Below are 19,774 nucleotides of genomic sequence, written 5' to 3'. Positions count from 1 at the left end.
GACATACAGATGACCAACAGGCACATGAAAAGATCCTCAATATCACTAATAGAGAAATGGAAATCAAAACTACAATGAGGCATCACCTCACATGGATCAGAATGGCCTTCATTGCAAAGTCTATAAATGGGACTTCCCTTGTGGTCCGGTGACTAAGACTCCATGCTCCCAATGCAGGGGGCCCAGGTTCGATCCCTGGTCAGGGAACTAGATCCCACATGCCACAACTAAGAGTTTGCATGCCGCAACTAAGTTCACATGCAGCAACTAAGAGTTCACATGCCACAATGAACAGTTCGCATGCCGCAACTAAAGATCCCACATGCCACAACTAAAAGAACCCATGTGCCACAACAAAGATCAAAGATCCCACGTGCCACAGCTAAGACCTAGTGCAGCCAAATAAATAAATTTTTTTAGGTCTATAAATAATAAATGTTGGAGAGGGTGTGGAGAAAAGGGAATCCTCCTACACTTTTGGTGGAAATGTAAATTGGTGCAGCCACTATGGAAAACAATATGGAGGTTCCTTAAAAAACTAAAAATAGAGCTACTGTATGATTCTGCAATCACACTCCTGGGCATATATCTGGAGAAAACTCTAATTCAAAAAGATACATGCACCCCAATGTTCATAGCAGCACTATTTACAATAGCCAAGACATGGAAGCAACCTAAATGTCCACCAACAGACAAATGGATAAAGAAGATGTGGTATATATATACATTGGAATATTAACTCAGCCATAGAAAAGAATGAAATAATGCCATTTGCAGCAATGTGGATAGATCTAGAGATTATCATATTAAGGGAAGTAAATCAGACAGAGAAGGACAAATATTGTATTGTGTCACTTACATGTGGAATCTAAAAAATGAGACAAATGAACTTATTTACAGAATAGAGATAGACTCACAGATGTAGAGAGCAAACTTGTGGTTGCCAGGGGGGATAGCGGGGTGGGGGGACAGACAAATTAGGAGTTCGAGATTAACATATACACACTGCTATGTATAGGATAGGTGAGCAACAGAGACCTGCTGGTAGCACAGGGAACAGTAGTCAATGTCTTGCAGTAACCTATAATGGAAAAGAATCTGAAAAAGAATATATATATATATATATATATATATATATATACACACCCATATATATTCATAACTGAATCACTTTGCTGTACACTTGAAACTAGCACAACACTGTAGATTAGCTATACTTCAATTTAAAAAACACTCATCTGCCACATTCTCCCTTTCTTATCTAAACAAATATATAAATCCTTCGCCCATCTGGAAGGCTCTCCGTCCTTCCACCCATACTTTTTCAGAACCTCAAATGCTGGACAGCTCTTCCAGGGATGCTGCCTCTGCCTAATTCCACCTGTGCATGAGGTCACAGACTGAGAAGAGAGGTCTGTTGATTACAAGGCAAAGTGATCTTGGCAATGAATAAGGGCTGTGAAGTGAGGCAGGCCTGTGTTTATGTTCATGCCTAGGCTCTGCCACTAACTACCCTTGATGGATAGGAGCAGGGGTGGTGCTAAGACCAGTAGCTGTCAGTACTTTATATGTTCATGGACCAAGCCACAAATAGCAATAATGATACTCTAGTTTAGCCCAAGAAACTCATACTTGAGAATGCTTCTTTCATAGACTCCATGGAGTGACTGTTGTCTTGTGACATTGGGGCATAGGGCTATCACTACAATATTAGCTTGTAAGTGTTGGTACCATCAAAAAGCAGCCAGAGATCAAGGCAGCTGTTGCTCATCCTTGCCAAACCAGCCAGCCACACCAACACTGGTTCCCTTTTTAAATTAAGAAATTAATATTTATACTTTAGTCATCTTGTTTTTGCTAAACATCATCAAATTGCCTCATGGGGCTATTGGCATGCAGGTGGGAAGATTTTTGGCAGGAAGTTATTAATTCCAAATCTGAGTAGTCTTTCATTTCCTCAATATGAATTTTATCAATAATGTCCCCATAACCTGGCAAGTGCTGCCTCTTCTAAACAGTATCAGTTTGAAGAAATAAGCAATGATAGGTAGAAACCAAGAGAAGAAAACTTAGTTAAGCATTTAATAGTCCAGTCAATATTTTCTAAGTAATCTATCCTTTCCCTTTTTAGATTAGATATAAGTGCCACCCAAGTTGCAAATTCTGGTTAAAGTGGAAACTCCCCCAGGCTTCTTGGAAAAGTACTGACTATCACAACCCCATGTTCTTTTGAAATTATTATTATGATATATTATTTAGAAACACCATTGTTAAAACCCATTACTTTTAACTGATTAATGATTAATCCATTCTTAATCATTTAATTATATGAGAGAGAGAGAGGTGTACAATTTTTAGTTTGCTCATCTTTAATTGAAAGAACTTTCTCAAAACACAAATTATCAGAGAGAAAAAGCCAGTTACCAGGAAGAGTCCCTGATGAATCAGAGAGTAATATCTAGAAACACTATATCTGTTCAGTTCAGGAAACTTTATATTTAAAAGAGGAACAAATCATATCCCAACCAACTGTGATCATGAATTTCTACTAGGAAGAAGTACAGAGAGCTTTTATTTATCTTCTTAACCATGGAAGCATATTAGCGAGTGCTTCTTATATGGAATCTGTGAACAGATTTGGATGCATGGGTAATATCTCTTGAGCATGTTTGATTTAGGAAAACAAATACCATCCATGGACAAAGTGGCCCAGAGGAGGTGGCTAAGGATAATGCCAAAGAGCTCTGAATCTCCATCCAGGAATCTGCACAAGGATACTCTTAGAAATGGGAACTAAGGAAAACTCTACATCTTTGCCTGCAGCTGTGACATTTTCCAGAATAAAGGCAGTGACACTAACAAAGTGTTGACTCCTGATTTTCCTGTGCATGATGAGAGCTAACTCCATGGTTAATTTGGAAAGTCAGATCAGATTTTTTGGTTTATGGTCTGATAAAAGGAAGATTAATGTTCATATCCAAAAGTTTATTCATTGATTCTCATTATATTTCTGTAATAAGCCTCGGTGTGTTTGTGAGTCTGGAATTTCTACACAGCTGCACAGTGGGAATCAAGTAGCTATTACTAAAGAAAGACTTTTGCAAAGATAACACGAAGGGCAAGGCAGTATCCAGTGGCATGCTGAAGTCTCCTGCTCTTTGTGGAAATTAGAGTAATGCTTAGGAATCATATGAGTAAAACAATTAGAGGAGGAGATACAAATAGTACTGCATAACAGGAAAGAAGTTTCAAAAGCTGTGGAAGGAACCAGAGGTTTGTAAAATAAAGTCTGACTGCAGAAACTCAATTTTTATTATTTACTTTGATGACTGCTGTTTTTGTTCCTGAACAACCAACACAGAATACTATGATTTTGAAAATTTCAGTACTCACATTAAATTATTTTTGTGTTATCTAAAAATACCTTTAAAGGGAAAAATCCAAAAATCCTTGGAAATAGAAGATTTCTATAAACTGCTTATTTTTTAATAGACTTTCTTCCTAAAGGGGAAACTATAAATGAATATAATTAGAAGGAAAAATACCTTTGCCTGACAAAAATGAAATCTTCTTACTGAGACTTTCATGTCTGTTATTACTAAGGTAACTCAATCAATTAAAATTTGGGTAATATTCCTGAACTTATTAATAAAATATGAGAGGAGGCAAGGGTTTAAGTTAAGGGTGAGAAAAATTGGCAATCAAGAAGTAAGTGGGTTACAACAACTCTCTCCTTTGCTTTTTACATTACAGATAAGAATTCTCAGAGCTTAGCAGTTTTGAAATGATAAAGAAACTAATGAGATTCTGAGTACTCAGGTGAAAGATATTTTATAGGACAATAATCTGAGGTTTAGTGTTATGACATAAATTTTGCTACTTCATTTCTAGAATAAATAAAACTGATGGCAGCAGTTGTACCCTGAGTTTTAAAAATTCTAGTACATAATCATATTTTTCTGACAACTTTATGAAATTTGTCATCAAATCTTATTGATCTATGTCACCTCAGGCTTCAAATTAAGTGAGAACACAGTAAATAACATTACTTTAATGGAAAAAATAAATATGATGATGACTTTATAGTGGGAAGAACACATAGAAATAGAACTTGTGCAGCACAAAAACAAGTAAATGTGCTAACTGTAAGGCTGAAAATTCCCTTACAATGCTTTTTCATTTATAACTTGTTCTATTATGCCTCTAGAGTACATATCTCGGGCTTCCCTGATAGCGCAGTGGTTGAGAGTCCGCCTGCCGATGCAGGGGACATGGGTTCGTGCTCCGGCCCAGGAAGATCCCACATGCCGTGGAGCGGCTGGGCCCGTGAGCCATGGCCGCTGGGCCTGCACGTCTGGAGCCTGTGCTCCGCAACGGGAGAGGCCACAACAGTGAGAGGCCCGTGTACCGCAAAAAAAAAAAAAAAAAAGAGTACATATCTCAGAGGCCTGTAATGGTATTATCCTAATTCCAGGGACAATAAGAAGAGGCAAAATAAGTTACCTAAAGATGGAATTTAGAAATGTTTAATTTTGCTTTTTTACTATTGAACTTGTAGCTGAAATTTCATGTCTTTGTAAGATTTATCTCTTTATATTTGCATATTCTTTGATTCTTGTGGAAAGGACAAAAGAAAGTTGTTGAATGTGAGAAAAAGAGTAAGGTAAGTAAATATGGTGAACTCCCTTCATATTCTTATCAAAAAATGTGAATACTAATGTATATCAGCTTTGCTATCAGTGTGTGTTATCTGAATAGCAAATATTTCAATAAGTCCTCCACATGTTAAAGAAAGTACTCTATAAGAATTAAAAATATAAGAAACAGAGAAAAGGAACCTTAAACTCATCATCAGTTTTGGCTTAAGTCAAACAAAAGTATTCAGAGCATTATTGTGTATTATAAGGCTTTAAATGAAGTAACATTAAGAAAATCCTAAGAATATAAAGAAAATACTTTGTGGCATATTATAGTGTGCATGTGTATTGTTATAGTGAATTTGTGAAATTTTCTCCTCCAGAATGGTAGTAAAAAATAAGCATAGATTGACCTCATAATGGTGAGAATCTTGGTAATCACAGATTTTTAAGAATATCATTTTTTTCTCATTTTATTGTGCTTTGAGTAGTGTCCAAGAAGATATGTTTTACCAGTAATAACATCTTGGCATTTATATAATACTTTAGAAGTTATAGAATGCAGTCAACCAAGTGACCTTATTTGATACCAAAGCACCCTGGGAAATACTTATTTCCACCCTCCTTTGTCTGAAGAAAGAAACGTAGACTGAATGGTTAAGTGTCTTTCCAAGGTCACTACCTAGTGAGTAGTGGGACTGCAACTTGAACTTGAGTCTTCTTGCTCCATTCATGTGCTCCTACCACTACTCTACAATATCTCCATTGAAAAGATGAAATATTACTATGGAGACCAAAAGAAAGAGAGGTTGCATCAGAGGCTCCAGCAGTGGTTGAACCATTAGCTGAAGTGTAGCTGGACCTCATAAAGCAAACATGTATATTGAAAGAAGTTGAAAATATCTATTTATTCAAGTGTTTTCATTCTTTACTGCTTTCTTATAGGCTGTTGCACTGTCATTTTTAAAGTATTAAACTTAGCTACCTAGGTGTCCATGAATAAATTTTGACAGACAATAGGGAAAGTCCCTATTGTAAGAGCGGTAAGTACATGCTACTTAAAATGTAGTGTGATTGGCATTTTGTGCATATTTAGATTATACAAATTTGAAATACTGTGACACAGAAAATATTAATGAAGTTACTTTATAAACAAAATTGTATATAATAAAAATCTATATTTAAAAAATCTAGAACCACACAATTTCAAATTTAGCAAGCCAAGTGAATTACAAGCTTATTATGCTGTCACCAAATGGCATCAATAATTGATATACTTTGCCAGAATCGTGTGAACCATATTCCTGTATGTATTAAAACTTAGGTAGATAATTCTGGTGACTATTTTTGGTTGTTATTTTAACATTCACTGTTATGATTATGTGCTTCTTTTTAATATACTATAACAATGTTTCTCATCATTAATCAAATCATGGTGTTAGTGCAAAAAACAAACCCCCAAGACAAATCACTTTGGAAGAAAGGTCAGATATGCTAAAACACTTTAAAGAAGGACAAACAAGTGCTAAGAAACAATAAACTGCTGTTTAGGAGAGAGAGCTCTAATAAATAATAGATAATTCTACATCTAGATATATAAAAGCAGCTCTGAAGGAGGAGGAGGAGGAGTAGAGGATAAGGAAGAAGAGAAGGAAAATGCTGAGGACAAAGAAAAACAATATGGGAGGAAGATGGAAAGAAAAAGAAGAAAAGAAGGGAGAAGGAAGAGGAAGAAAGGAAATAAGGGAGAAATGCCATAATGGTTGTAGATTTCTGTGCTCTGACAATGGGCTCTCCTTCTTTAAACTTATTAATTTGGGAAAATTAGCCTTGTATTATTCAAATCGTGTATTATGCAAAGTCTATAAGAACATGCCACTCATAAAATATGATTTCCCTTTATAAAATAATTCTCTCAGATTCAGCACTATGGATAGTTCACCCACAGAAAGATTTAATCCTCATGTGATAGACTCAAGGAAAGAATGAAACTTAAAGGTCATCTGCGCCAACCAACTTTTGGGCAGTATATGCAACCTCCTCTGAAACATACCCCAAAAGTGACCAAAGTGATCCAGAATCTAGAGGTGTATTGAAAGCCTTTGAATTTGAAAAGTACTTTCATTTGCATAAGCTCTTTTAATCTTCACAATTATTCTGCTCAGACATAATTACATTAATTTTACAATGAGAAAACTAAGGTCCAAAGAGTTCATATTGGTTGCTTGTGGATACAAAACTAGCTAGAAAAAGACCAGGTTTTCTGACACTCAACTCAATACTTAGCTTCTATCAACTAAATAATTCCACTTCACTGTCTAAGACATTTATAAAATTTCTTTAAAATTCCATTTTACGCCTAAACCTTAAGTAGTAGACAAATATTTTGGAAAGTATATGGATAAGCTCTCTTCCAGCTTACCATCCTCTAACCAGGATAGTTAATTAAATCACCTGACACTGAGAAGCAGTTTTCGGCCATACAGAGCTAGCCCAATGCCCTCCTTTCTCAAAAAGGAAACAGTTCCAGAGAGGTGAAGAAATTTTTTTCTGTGTCATCACATGACTGTTTCCTTACAGAATGTAAGAATTCTAAATAGTCTTCCATACCTAATGTGATAGATTGAGGAAGAGATCTAAGAAGATACTTCCATAAGAAGATACTTCCAGTTAACAGCACTCCAGATACAGAAATGAGAGCTCATTTCTTTTTCCAACTCATTCTCAACCACAACATCCTCTTGATGAGTAGTGTTTAAAAGAAGAAACCCAAGAAATTGTTCAGGTTTTTAAAATACTCAAAGTCTTAAAGCCATAGAGAGTTTGCCTGGTTGAGTGAGAAACTGAGCCCCACTGAGCCATATTATTAGGGCCAAAGGTTCTCCTTACAGGATTTTTCTGTGACAGCCAATCTAAGCTCACTTAATTAATGTTGTTTACATTCTAGGTGGATTTTTTCAAAGCAAAAATAGATTTAGTCTGATGATTTTCTTTTAAATTCTAATAGCATTCACTTCTATATAAGTACCAGTGCTGAAAAGTGTTAATCAAGGGATATGAACCTAGTCTGAGCCCATCACTGTCAAATCTCTGTTCATGGAAGCAGCTGGAGTTAGGGTGCACAAAGTACACATTCCTTCCTTGCTGAAAGTGTCTAATTCCAGTGCCTGATATAAAGTGTGTGCTTAGTAATTTTTTTATTCTTGCTTACACAGTTTTATTCACAACTTTATCTGTTTTAATATACATATATATATATATATATATATATATATATATATATATAGAGAGAGAGAGAGAGAGAGAGAGATAGTTATAGATATAGATTGGTAGGAATGACCAGGAATTTGTAGACTAAAGGAAAAGAGGTAGTCAAAGAAGAAAGAAATGAAGATTATTTAGTTACTTATACATATAGCCTTATCCCATTAAAGTTTTAAGATTGCCAGGAGGAATGTGAAAAGGATGATTCAAATTAACAGAAAAGAAAGAAGGAAAAAATGAGGGAAACAAAAAGAGATAGAGGATCAGAAAATAAATAAAGAGCGAAAGACAATGTGATCTAGCCAATAAATTAACCATTTATTAAGGGACTCTTATTTGCTAGGTACTGAATACCCTACCTTCTTATCTCTACAGATATATGTGTTCTCGTTTTGCACAAGAGGACAGTGGAGTTGGGCACAGGGCCACAGAACTGTAAAGTTTTGGGAGTTGGGATTTGCCTATGTGCTTTCCACCATTCCACTATTACCAAAGCTTTTAGGAAAGTAAAGACGTGGTTGGAAAAAAAGAAGTAAAAGAGGAAGGACAGGGAGATACTTCATTCTCTATTTATGCCCCTTTTGCTTCCAGATGGTCATTTCAGTCCAATGGTCATGTAGGGACGCAAAAGTCCCCATCAGACGCCCTGAAAAAAACAGTAGCTGTTCAAGTCCATTATTCATGTTGAAATTTACAAAGAATACAAGGATTTTAATCACAGGGGGAGAAAACTGTCATTCTTTAACTAATGGTACTCAGTTAACATTGGGCCAAAATTGTGGGAAAGAATAAGCGAGTCATAAAAGCTTTGAGAATCACGTGAATGTATAAACATTCTCCATAGGTTTTGTTCACATAAACATGTATCTGCTTACATGAGTGCATATATCTTGGAACTTCCATGTGGACCACTGGTGGCTGTAGACCCAAGCTCTTACTATTTAAATACTGAATAATTCAAAAGAAATTAATCTATGAGTAATTCCAAGCATTTATTATAAGATGTTAAAGTGAGGAATAGAGTGGTTTGAATGATGGAATAAATCAACACAATTTCCATAGTTTTAAGCCCAAAGAATATGCAGAAGGTAGGTCTAAGGTGTATTCCTAAGCAATAAAGGAAATGCTTTCCTTTATAGACCAATGGAGATCATGCTCTGGAGAAGAGAGTCCTCTCAATTTATAATGCTAGAATTTGAAAAACAGCTTTAGTCGTTGATGAAGTGCTTTTATATTTAGATAATTTTATGTAAAATTTCCATCCTTCATGGAAAACAATTCAGTTTCAAGTGCCATGCTAAAAAGTGACATGGCCTATGTTTAATTTGCTATGTAAATTACACTCTCAAACAAATATTCTCTCATGGTTCAAAACAGTGGCAGCCCCCAGGGAGAGAAGGTACCTAATAAGAGTCTCTTCCCTGTTTTATGCCATTTATAAAATATTTTTGGCATCACCCCCTGCACACATTCCAAACTGAGAAGCATAGTCTGTTTCAAAGCTATCTAGACCACAGCTGTCCAATATAATGGTCATTAGCCTCCTAAGGCTAAAGTAATTGAATTAATTTTATTTCACTTAGATTCTGTAGCCTAGTCTCACTAGCCATGGTTCAACTGCTAAATCTGAGCCAAATGTGGCTAGTGTCTACTGTATCGGTCAGTGCAGGGTTATAGAACACTTCCATCATTGTAGAAAAATTCTCTTGGATAGTGCTGCTCTAAATAAATATCTTCCCTTTACAAAAGTGAAAACTTTTTTTAAAGATAACTTGTCGGGAGGGAGAACAAGAAATCTATCAGTTTTCCTCCTCTCCAACAATTTAAGAACGTGAGACTCAAACGTTTAACTGGCTTTCTCAAGGTCACAACACCAGTTCATGAGAGAACCAAGACTCAAGTCCACCTCTCTTGCATGATGTTCAGTCCCAACCCATTCACAACACCTTTTCATTGAAGGCCAGGAATAAATGGTACTTCTGAGTGGCCACAAAATTTTCCAACCACCATCAGCTCCTGACTTCTATGAAACAAGACTTTCACAAGTCTCCAGCTTCTTCCATTTCTATTCTCACCTCTCTGGGCACCTACCAGCACCACCCTTCCCCTCTCTTCAAACTCAAATCCAAGTTGGCACAAACTCTCCTTTGACTTCCTCTCCAGCGTTCTCTAAGCTAAAAAGTTGGGCCCTTTCCCATAAATCCATAGCCCCAGGTCTCAGGAGAGATCTATGCTTCCAACCCCAGCCCTTAAGTTGAGGTCCTAATCCAATCATATCTGGGGAACCCATACACAGACCACATCCCTATACAGCCCCTCTGGTAGCTACCCAACTCTTGAGCAGAGAACTGCCCTGGGTCCCTGGCCCTTCCCCCAGCAGTATCCATGTAGAGATGGTTCCTTGGACACATTCCTAGGTAGTCACTTCTGAGTCTCAGCCCTGTGACAACCATGCTGTCACTGTGCAGCAGCTTCTTTGAGGTGGGAGAGATTATCCAGCCATTGGCAGAGACCCATCAATAATCAAGCCAGACTCACCTCTCAAGCCATCCCACAGGCTAGGCCTGGCCTAGCCAAGAGCCCATATCAGGTATGGTGAATTCTGGTTATATACCATTGTCTACTTTCAAGTAATATAAATTAGAGAGATTTTATTTTTATGAAACTTACAACTCCAGAAATGTTCAAATTAGAGTTTAATCACACAAAAAAGAAGTTCTGAAAGTAAGCTCCAGATACACACACCCCAGAAGGGTTATAATGGGGAAAAACCAAAAAAGAGTGCTTTTTATAATTGTTTATAATAATTTTTTTGCTAACATAACTTTTTAATTCTTATTATTTTATTCCTATGCCCTCTGAACTACTATTTAGACTTAACATACCTGAAATAATTACAGTTAAAAGAAACACCAAAATCAGAGTCAAAGCCATCTCCTCTTCCAGGAAATATTGATAGAATGCCAAGTACCCTGGAAGCAATATTAAGAGGAAAAGAACCCCATCCCCCTCTTCCAAAAAGAGTTTACAAGAAAAAAGAGACACAGAAACAGAGGGGGAGAAGTACAAACATGAAAAACATACTTTGGCCTTTGCTCTACCAAGCCCCTGCTTCCACTACCCACATGTCAGACCACAGGAGACACCTTGAAGTGTTTAGTAGGGAGGGGGAAATCTTGGCTTGTCAGATGGCTCAATCAGTTGTCAGAGGTTGAATGTGAACATCTAAGACACACACTGGTTAACACCCATGTTTCATGTCCCCTCCCTGCCTTTGGTGTCAGCAGCAGCCACAGACAGAAAGCATTTGCCTAGTTCTCCAATCACCAGCTTCTTGATCTTCAGCAAAATACTTACAGTATTGGAGATTCAATGCTTTTATCTGTAGCAAGATCATGATCATTCCAAGCTCACAGGATTTTTTGGTAATTAAGTGAAATAATGTATGCAAAGTGCCTGGCACAGAGTGGGACCTCTGCAAACAACAGCTGTTGTTCTTTCTGTGATTGCATGCTGCCCTTCGTATGATAACATGGCATTAGCAGCCCTCACCAACCTGTTTTTCTGAGTGCTCAGAAACAGCCACATTTAGAAGGTCTACGCTATTTCCAAATGGGTGCAGATGAAAACTGACTAGACTCAAGGTCTGGTCTCCTCTCCCTTGTCTTTCTATACTCACAGCCTTCTACTCCCAATCCAGAAGAGCACTACTGTGCCCTAGTGGACTTCCAAAAAGGAGGAAGTTGTTTTTTTCTGGCTTGTGGTCCCTATGCCAGGTCCAAACGTCTTCCTTTGATGAACAAGGACAGATCTCTCTGTAACCCCAAACTGTACCCAGCTCAATAGTTAACTTGATTTCCTCACCTCCGCAACCCCCAGTCCTCTGCATGTCCATACTGCAGTCCACACCAATGCTGCTATGTCCCCAGGGAGACTCCAGGCTCCTCTCCACCAAAAGAGGCCTCAAAGTTAACAGCCACTGGAGTACCACAGAGCGAGCATACCTAGTTTTTTCTACTTGTAAGTGGAGATACAAAGAGAAAAGCCTGAGGGAGAAGGTGAGTGGCAAGTAGTCCTGGTCTCCAGGGTCCAGTTTCAGGGTCTCTGGTATGAAGTGACAGCTTAAGGCTGAGTTGAGTGTTGTTGGGATGAGTAAATGAGACGATAAATTAGAAGCACTTTGGCACAGTGCCTGGCACATAGTAAGTTCCAAGTAAATGATAGCAGTTACTATCATTATTACTATTACTGCTAGTACTACTACCTGGAAAATCAAAGGAATTGCTACTATTGCAGTTGCTACTCTGAAATGCTCATGGCAGGGTAGAGACAACAAGGATAAGAACCTCATGGCTTTTCCCAGATACCTGTGCCAATTCTGCAGTAAATATGATCAGTATCAACACTTGGCTGCACATTAAAATCATCCAAGAGCTTTAGAAAATCCTGGTGCCCAGATTATATGCCCCATACCAATTGTCAGAAACTCTGGGAGGGGAACCCAGACATCAGTCATCTTTAAAGGTGATTCTAACGTGTAGCCAAGTGTAAAATACATAGTTCTAATGGCTGCCTTAGGAGAGTAATACCCTTGCTGGGGCTTCCACAGAGTTCTGTTTATACCTCTGTTATCATACTAGTCCCCTTCTAAGTAACTACTTTTAAGTGTGCTCCAGTGAATGCCTGTACCCCCATGAGACTACTCAAGACCAGGGACCATGATGTACTTATCTTTGTAAATCCACTGGCAATGATGCATAATCATAATAATGATGGTAGCCAACTTTTGTGGAGCACTAACCCTACATGCCTCACAGTGGGCTATAGGCTTTACAAATATTCTCTCATTTAATTCTCACAACCCCCATGGGGTAAAATGCTATTGTTAGCCTCATTTTACACCTGAGAAAATGGAGGCACTCACAGGTTAAGCAACTCCTTTGAACAGGTAGTCCAACTCCAGAGCCTATACTCTTTTCCATTAAGTCACAGAAACCTCTGTAACACAGTGTGGACACAAAGTGGGCATTTACCAACAAAAATAACAACAGTAGCAACAGTATCACCCACAACTTACTGAGAGCTCCCTCTGTACCTTGAACTATGTTGATCCCTCTACCTACTTTATTTCATTTAACTCTCAAACACACACAAACTACAAGACAGATCCTATCATTATTCCCTTTTATGAGGAGGAAATTGAAATAATTAATTTCAATTGAAATAATTAAATTTAAATAATTTCAAATGAGGTCATTCAGAATAAGGTAGGGATCTGAACTCAAATGTGTCTGATTTCTGGCTCTTGATTACTAAACAATACTGCATTTATTGTTAATTCACCAACAGATGAATGAAAGAACAAGTGAATGAATGAATGATCTGCTTAAGTCTTTCTCTATCCTTGCCTTCTTTATCAACATTCTCAGCAAGCGTTCCTGATTTATGAGAAACTTAACTCCTCTCATAGGTTACAGGAGGAAAAAATAGCAGTGTACTAGCTCTATCTGAGGGAGGAGGAAGGGGAAATCAATAGGGAGGAAATGAGTCTCTGAAAATTCCCAAAGATTTGGAGCTGAAGCCAATTTGTTAGTTTGCAAATGAAAGCGCTGTCTCCGCTTTTCACTACTCAGTTTCATGCCTTTAAAATTTAAACAGGAGGCTTAACATCTGCTATGTGTATTGGAAAATCAGGAGGGCTGCGGAACACTAAACGGAAGATGTACTGGATATTTTCAAATGTTTCCAGTTGCTAGATAACACACTTCCTGCTTTCCAGGCACCTTAGTTAAGTCAACTGGGCTTCAGCTATGAGGAGGTCTTGAATTAAACGTCCAGCCATAGGCTGTGATACACAAAGTACTGAAACAGAACCATAGAAGAGGGCATTTGATTTTAAACCGTTTTTCTGAGATGTGTCGCTAGCAGCTGTCACTGTCAGTGCTCAATCAATAGCAAAAGACAGGTTAACACAATGTGTTTTTTTAGAAACTCAGTTTTTTATACAGTAAGACCCCCTAACTCAATTAAATATCAGGAAGGGCACTTCTGAAGTAGTAAAAAAAAAAAAAAAAAAAAAATTGCAGAATATTTTCAAATAGTAGAATTTTGTTCATTCAGTTAAGTTCATTAACTTCAAATGAAACAACAGAATTACCAAGTAAGAACTGTATTTTAGTAGAAGTTGAGAAATTTTTTTTTTAATGAACACATTAACACACCAGTCTAAGCAGCTCTGGTACTTGTTTACCAGTCTCCTCAGGATTTTATTTGTTCTGCTCCTTTAAGCAATACGTGTAGATTTTATTTCATCTTCACTACAATTCTGGGAGAAAACATTTCCACTATTTTTACAGATAAGGTAAGTAAGATTATATGGATAAGATCCCTGTCTGGAATTCATAGTTGAGTTCCAAAGACTTTTAGAGGAGCTGAAGATAAAAAGCAATTTCTGCCATGTGCTTAAGTCCCAGCCTACGACCTGGAAATGCATGGTTACCTTTTCTGATGCCTAAAGCCTGCCCAAAGCCATGCAACCCAATTCAGCCCAAACCAGTCACCAGGGCCCCTGTCTATGCCTTGCCTGTTCAGCTTCCCAGCCCTGGCAGGTACCCCCAGGGACCTGAAGTAATATAGTTAAATCAAAAATACCATTGGCATGAATTATGTGAACTTGATGACACTTTCAGGCCATAGGAATAAAGCAGGGCCCCAGCTCCACCTCATTCACAGAGCTAGGCTTTCACAGAGCCCCAGATTCCAAACTGCAATCACTTCTGAACTTCTCATTTCTTCCTTTCCCCATCACCGTCCCTTAGCCACTCACATCCAGACTGGGGAAGGAGACAGAGCATAGTCAGAGACTTTGGACAGAACCTTATCAGATGGACACAATTCTCGGGTTCCTCACTGCAAACCTCAATAACCTAAATTTTAGATTTGCATGTCAACTAGAGCAAAGCAACCCCTGTTTCTCCCTTGTTTATATAGAGGGTTATAACTGGGCCCAAGGCCAGGAGACAAGTTTGTTTTTCACAGGGTTCCTAACTCAATTAGGTGTGTGTGTGTGTGTGTGTGTGTGAGTGTGTGTCTGTGCTCACAGGAGCTTGTGATTAAGGCAACAAAGAAAAGCCATTTTGCATATGAAAGCTATTCAAAACATTCAAATTCTTCCTGGTATTAAATGGGGTAGGGAGCAAAGTTTGAAAGTTTTCAGTCTTTTCTGAGGATCTTGCTTATTTTATTTTAATATTTAGACCTCATTTTAGATATTATAATTCAGCCTCCTATGTCTCTGGTGAGGCCTTGGCCTTCAGCTTCTTCCTCTGTTACATCCATTGCGCGCTCATTTATTTACTCAATGCATATTTGATCTTTGTTGAGTACTTACTATGCACAAGGAGCTGGGGACCCAGTGATTAACTAAATGGACTTGGGTCTTGCCCTCACAGAGATTGCCATCAAGGAGATATTAACTGAGCACTATACACAAAGAATAATGCTAATTATATGACATCATTAGCTTATTAAGTTTTCATTGCATTCAGTACTCACAATAACCACGTGAAGTAGATATAATGATTAATCCCTTCTTACAGAACAGAAAACTGAGCCTCTGAGAAGTGAGGAAATGGCATTTGCCAATTAGTGAGTCAGAATTCAAACCCATGTGTTCCAGAGTACAGACACTTCACCACCAGGCTATAATGCCTCTATGTGAATGGAGAATACTTGTATATATTTTAATTGTGAAGATTAAATACCATAATACAAGCAAAACTCTTAATATCATGCCTGGCATTTAGTCTACAGTAATTATTTTTATTCTCTTATCTTGCACAGAGAGAACGTAAGTAATCCTGAGCTCCCCAAACTTCTATCATAGCCAAGTCCCTTTGTTAAGTCCCAGGCAGTCTTCCTCTTGGCCTGTCCCTGCCTCTCCTCTCAAAACAGATTCGCTGCTATCCTCTAAAAAGCAAGAGACCAGACTTCACCATTCCTCACAGGAGAAGGAACCCTGGTACATGGGCCCAGGAAGACCTTGTCCTCATTCGGAGAAGCCCAGAGGAGGTTCCCCACTCTAGCAGCCTCTCCAGATTCAGAGTTTGCAAAGCCTGTCCCTGCGGTCCACTAGGTACAGTGTCCCCCAAAGTCATAGATTTTGCTCATAAAACTTTAATATTCATCATCTTTTAAATGCAGACCTCCAGGCCTAACTTGTGAAGATTCTATTTTGGTAAACTGGCAGTGGCGGTTGGGCAAGATATGAGCATTCCATCAGGCATTCCATGGGCTCCTTCTGCAAGTTGTTGGAAGGCCACAGAATAAGAACCAGCTTCAAGATTAGCTTCACTTAGGCTGCAAGGAATCTCTCAGCCAGTAAAGCCCCTTCCTCCAGGGAGCCCATTTCCACCCCAAAGAGCCAGAGAAAACTGAGTGCTCAGAAAAGGCTGGATGTTCCACTTAAAATTAAGAATAGGCCAAGCATCACTTCTACTATCATCTCTGGCCAGTCAGAAGAAATAGAGTTAAAATAATATTTTCTTTAATACTTGCCATTTACTGAGAATTTTCTACATGCCAGACTTGGGTTTAATGGAGAAAGCACTAGTTTTGAAATAAGATGACCTCCTTTCAAATCATGTTATGTTTCCTTGGGCAAATTATTTAATTTCTCTGAACTTCTGATTCCACATCTGGTAAGTGGGAAGTTGTAAAATTTAATGTTGTTATAGAGATTAACTAAAATCAGCTATCTGATCTATGGCCACACGCATCAAATGTTGGTTCCCTCAGTTCCATCCTCTCTCCATCAGACAAGATGCCTGCTGATGTCACTGTGACTAGGGAGTATTCAAATAGGCTGTGTTTTCTACCTTGATGCTATGAGTGTAATGCTTCTATTGTGCCTCCTAAGTTTTAGGATGTCCCTACCTTAGCGTCCTTATTCAAACCAGATTAATAGTGTATCTGCTAGCTCCGTGTCATTTTTCCCCAATCAGAAATAACAAGATTAACAGAATTAGGGGGCCTAACCGCCTAGATGCTGTAATCTATAGATGTTGGGTGAAACTTGGGATTGATTAAAAATTCACCTGCTATTTTGGAAACCTATCCCAAGAGACTCTGAATATTACTCAATTAATAGTGTATACAGTCCAGTAGAAGAAGGCTGCAGGGATGTGAATGCATGTGAGCGTTATGTGGATTCAACAGCTATTTATTAAATGTTTCCCCAGTGTCAGCCACTGGCCCGGGTGCTGAAGACACTATGATGAACAAGGCATACAAGGACTTTGCTCTCATGGCACTTCAACCTAGTGAGAAAATACTGCTAATGACAGCTGACATTTATACATGCATCCTATATGTGAGGCACTGAAATACTGTTTTACATGGATGTAACTTTCTTAAGAATCCCATAAGCATTAGCTGCTTTTATTATCTCCATTTTATAGATGGGGAACCTAAAGCACAGAGAGGTTAAGTAACTTTCCCAAGGTCACACACACGATAAATATCAGAGCCAGGATTCAGGTGGACCTCAGAGACTTCCATCTCAACTACTGTGAAACTTCCTTTTTATATAACCTGGGATTTTAAGTCGTGTTTAGATTATTCAAAAAGATTTTATATTTTATTCTATGAACCTCATAACACATCAATGAAATGGGAATAGCAAGTGATAAAAATCATCATCTTTTGAAACTAAAACCAAGCAGAAAGGTAAAGAAGCTATAGACTAAAAGGGATTGGACGCAAGAACTCTATTTTTGATACTTTTTGCCTTTGGTGTTCCTTTTGCCATATATACATATATTCTGTTGGAAAAGGCAGGAAGAGGTTGTTTAAGTATGAACTCAGCTAACTGATCTTAAGACAATGCTCAGTCTCCTCGCTGTAAAATCAGGGTAAAATCGTAGCTTTGACATGATTATGCTGTTTCAGACAAAGCATATAGTGATTGGCGCATAATGATTACTTTGTAAATATTAGAGCCTCTTCGTCTTGTAGTTATAAGTTTATATTCGTATTTTTATTTTTTCACCCTGGATATGGGCAAATATTTAGAGAAACGGCACCTCATCCCTGGGAAATTTCTGAAGTCAAATCACTGTTAATTATAAAATTACAAGACAAAATCAGCTCTATAAAGCTGGTCCACATGAATGTTTAATGGGCACACAAAATAGGAAAAATAACATTGTAGCTGAAAATGAAGAAAAGTTGAACCAGATCTTTAAAGTGATCCCTAAGAACTACTTTTGCTCTAGGAGTAGGCAACTTCAGAAGGGCTTTAGAGATCTGGTCCAACAAATCTAGAAACCAAAATGCAGACAGGAATTGCCTTGCTCAAAGTTCCACATCCAGTTGGAGGAAACATACTTTGGACTAGACTTCTGCTGTACCACCCTCCCATTCCTCACCCTGCCTCCTACCCGCCCTACTCTCCAGCACCCTCATCCACATGATCTCTGCCACATAGAATGACTTTCCCCAAGGCTCTCAGCAGTGCTCTACAATGCCACCTGAGGAGCCACGCTCTGAGACCACTTTCATGCAAAGCTGTCTTTAGGTGGGCTCCCTTGGTACAATTTAATGGAAAGAGCCCCTTTGATGTGTGTTGGTTCACAAACTGGCATCGTACACAGAAGACAAGAAGAGATCAAAGAAAAAGGTAGATCACTCCAGATTGGTCAGTGGCAGTTTTAATAAGCAAGAGAACTTCCATACAAGGCTTTTCTTGTGCGGCCTCAAGATACGTAGATCTCCCCCACTGCCACCAGAATCTTAAAAGTTTATGTAAAGGACTTAACTGGGTTCAGTTACCTATACCACCCAGATGGTCTCAACAACACATTACCATCTCAAGGCTGCATTCTTGAAAGGGCTCCGGCTCTGGGAACAGTGGGAGGAACATATATTTCAAGGGCAGGGGAGGTGGTGAGGAGTCTGTAATTGTCCAGCTCGTGGTCAACCAGCAGTCATGGCCTCTGATGACCTCCTCTCACAATGTGGTCTGAGAATGACCACCATTATAAAAATTTCAGCCCTGTGGGGCAAACCCACATAGAAGTTCCCAAGTAATAGAGCCCCCAGAAGGTACAAATCTCTAATCACTAACCTTGTGGAAAAGGTATCTGTTTATATTGTCTTATTAGAATCTGCTATTTTTTTCTTAAGGAAAATAGAAATCCCCCTTACCTATGAAAATCTAATAATTATTCTGTTAAACTCTCAAGGTCTCCACACATTTTTCTAATGTCCATGAGAAATGGAATCCTTCAAAAAATAACTATTAACCAGAAAAAGTTGGTATTAATTTTTCAAGAAAAAGATTCCTGATTACGATTAAATTACATGTATGTTCCTTCAGTAACACACACACACACACACACAGTTGAAAATACCAGATATGACCTGTCTTCTTCACTGCTTCTAGACCTATCTTATATTTTATTTTCAATATTTATTCAGTAAATATTACTTCAGACCTGCTAGAATTCGAGTATTTGGTCCGATGCTGGACATAAGCTACAGTCCTTGCCTGGAGGGGTTCACTGAGGAGGTAGAACCTCAAACAGGTATATGATAGGTGCTCCCCTAGACTCTAGACTTGACCCTCGTGCTCACAGGGTAGTGGGGGCAGTAAAGGGGGTAGCTATCTCTTTCTGAGATAACCAGGGAAGACCTCAGAGAGGAAGTGACTTTGAACTAGGTCTTGGAGGACCAGTGGGAATTTTCCAGGTGAATACAGGGGAGGCCACTTGGGACAGAAATAAGAACATGTGTAAGGATGCAGACATGGGGGAAAACACGATGTGGTCGTGAAGGAGGACCAGTGGGCAGAAATGAGTGAAGCAAGTTTGGAA

Source organism: Hyperoodon ampullatus (assembly GCF_949752795.1).
Source record: "Hyperoodon ampullatus genome assembly, chromosome: 5".
NCBI lineage: Eukaryota > Metazoa > Chordata > Mammalia > Artiodactyla > Ziphiidae > Hyperoodon > Hyperoodon ampullatus.
The sequence above is the reverse complement of the archived record's forward strand: the minus strand, read 5'-3'. Positions refer to the sequence as shown.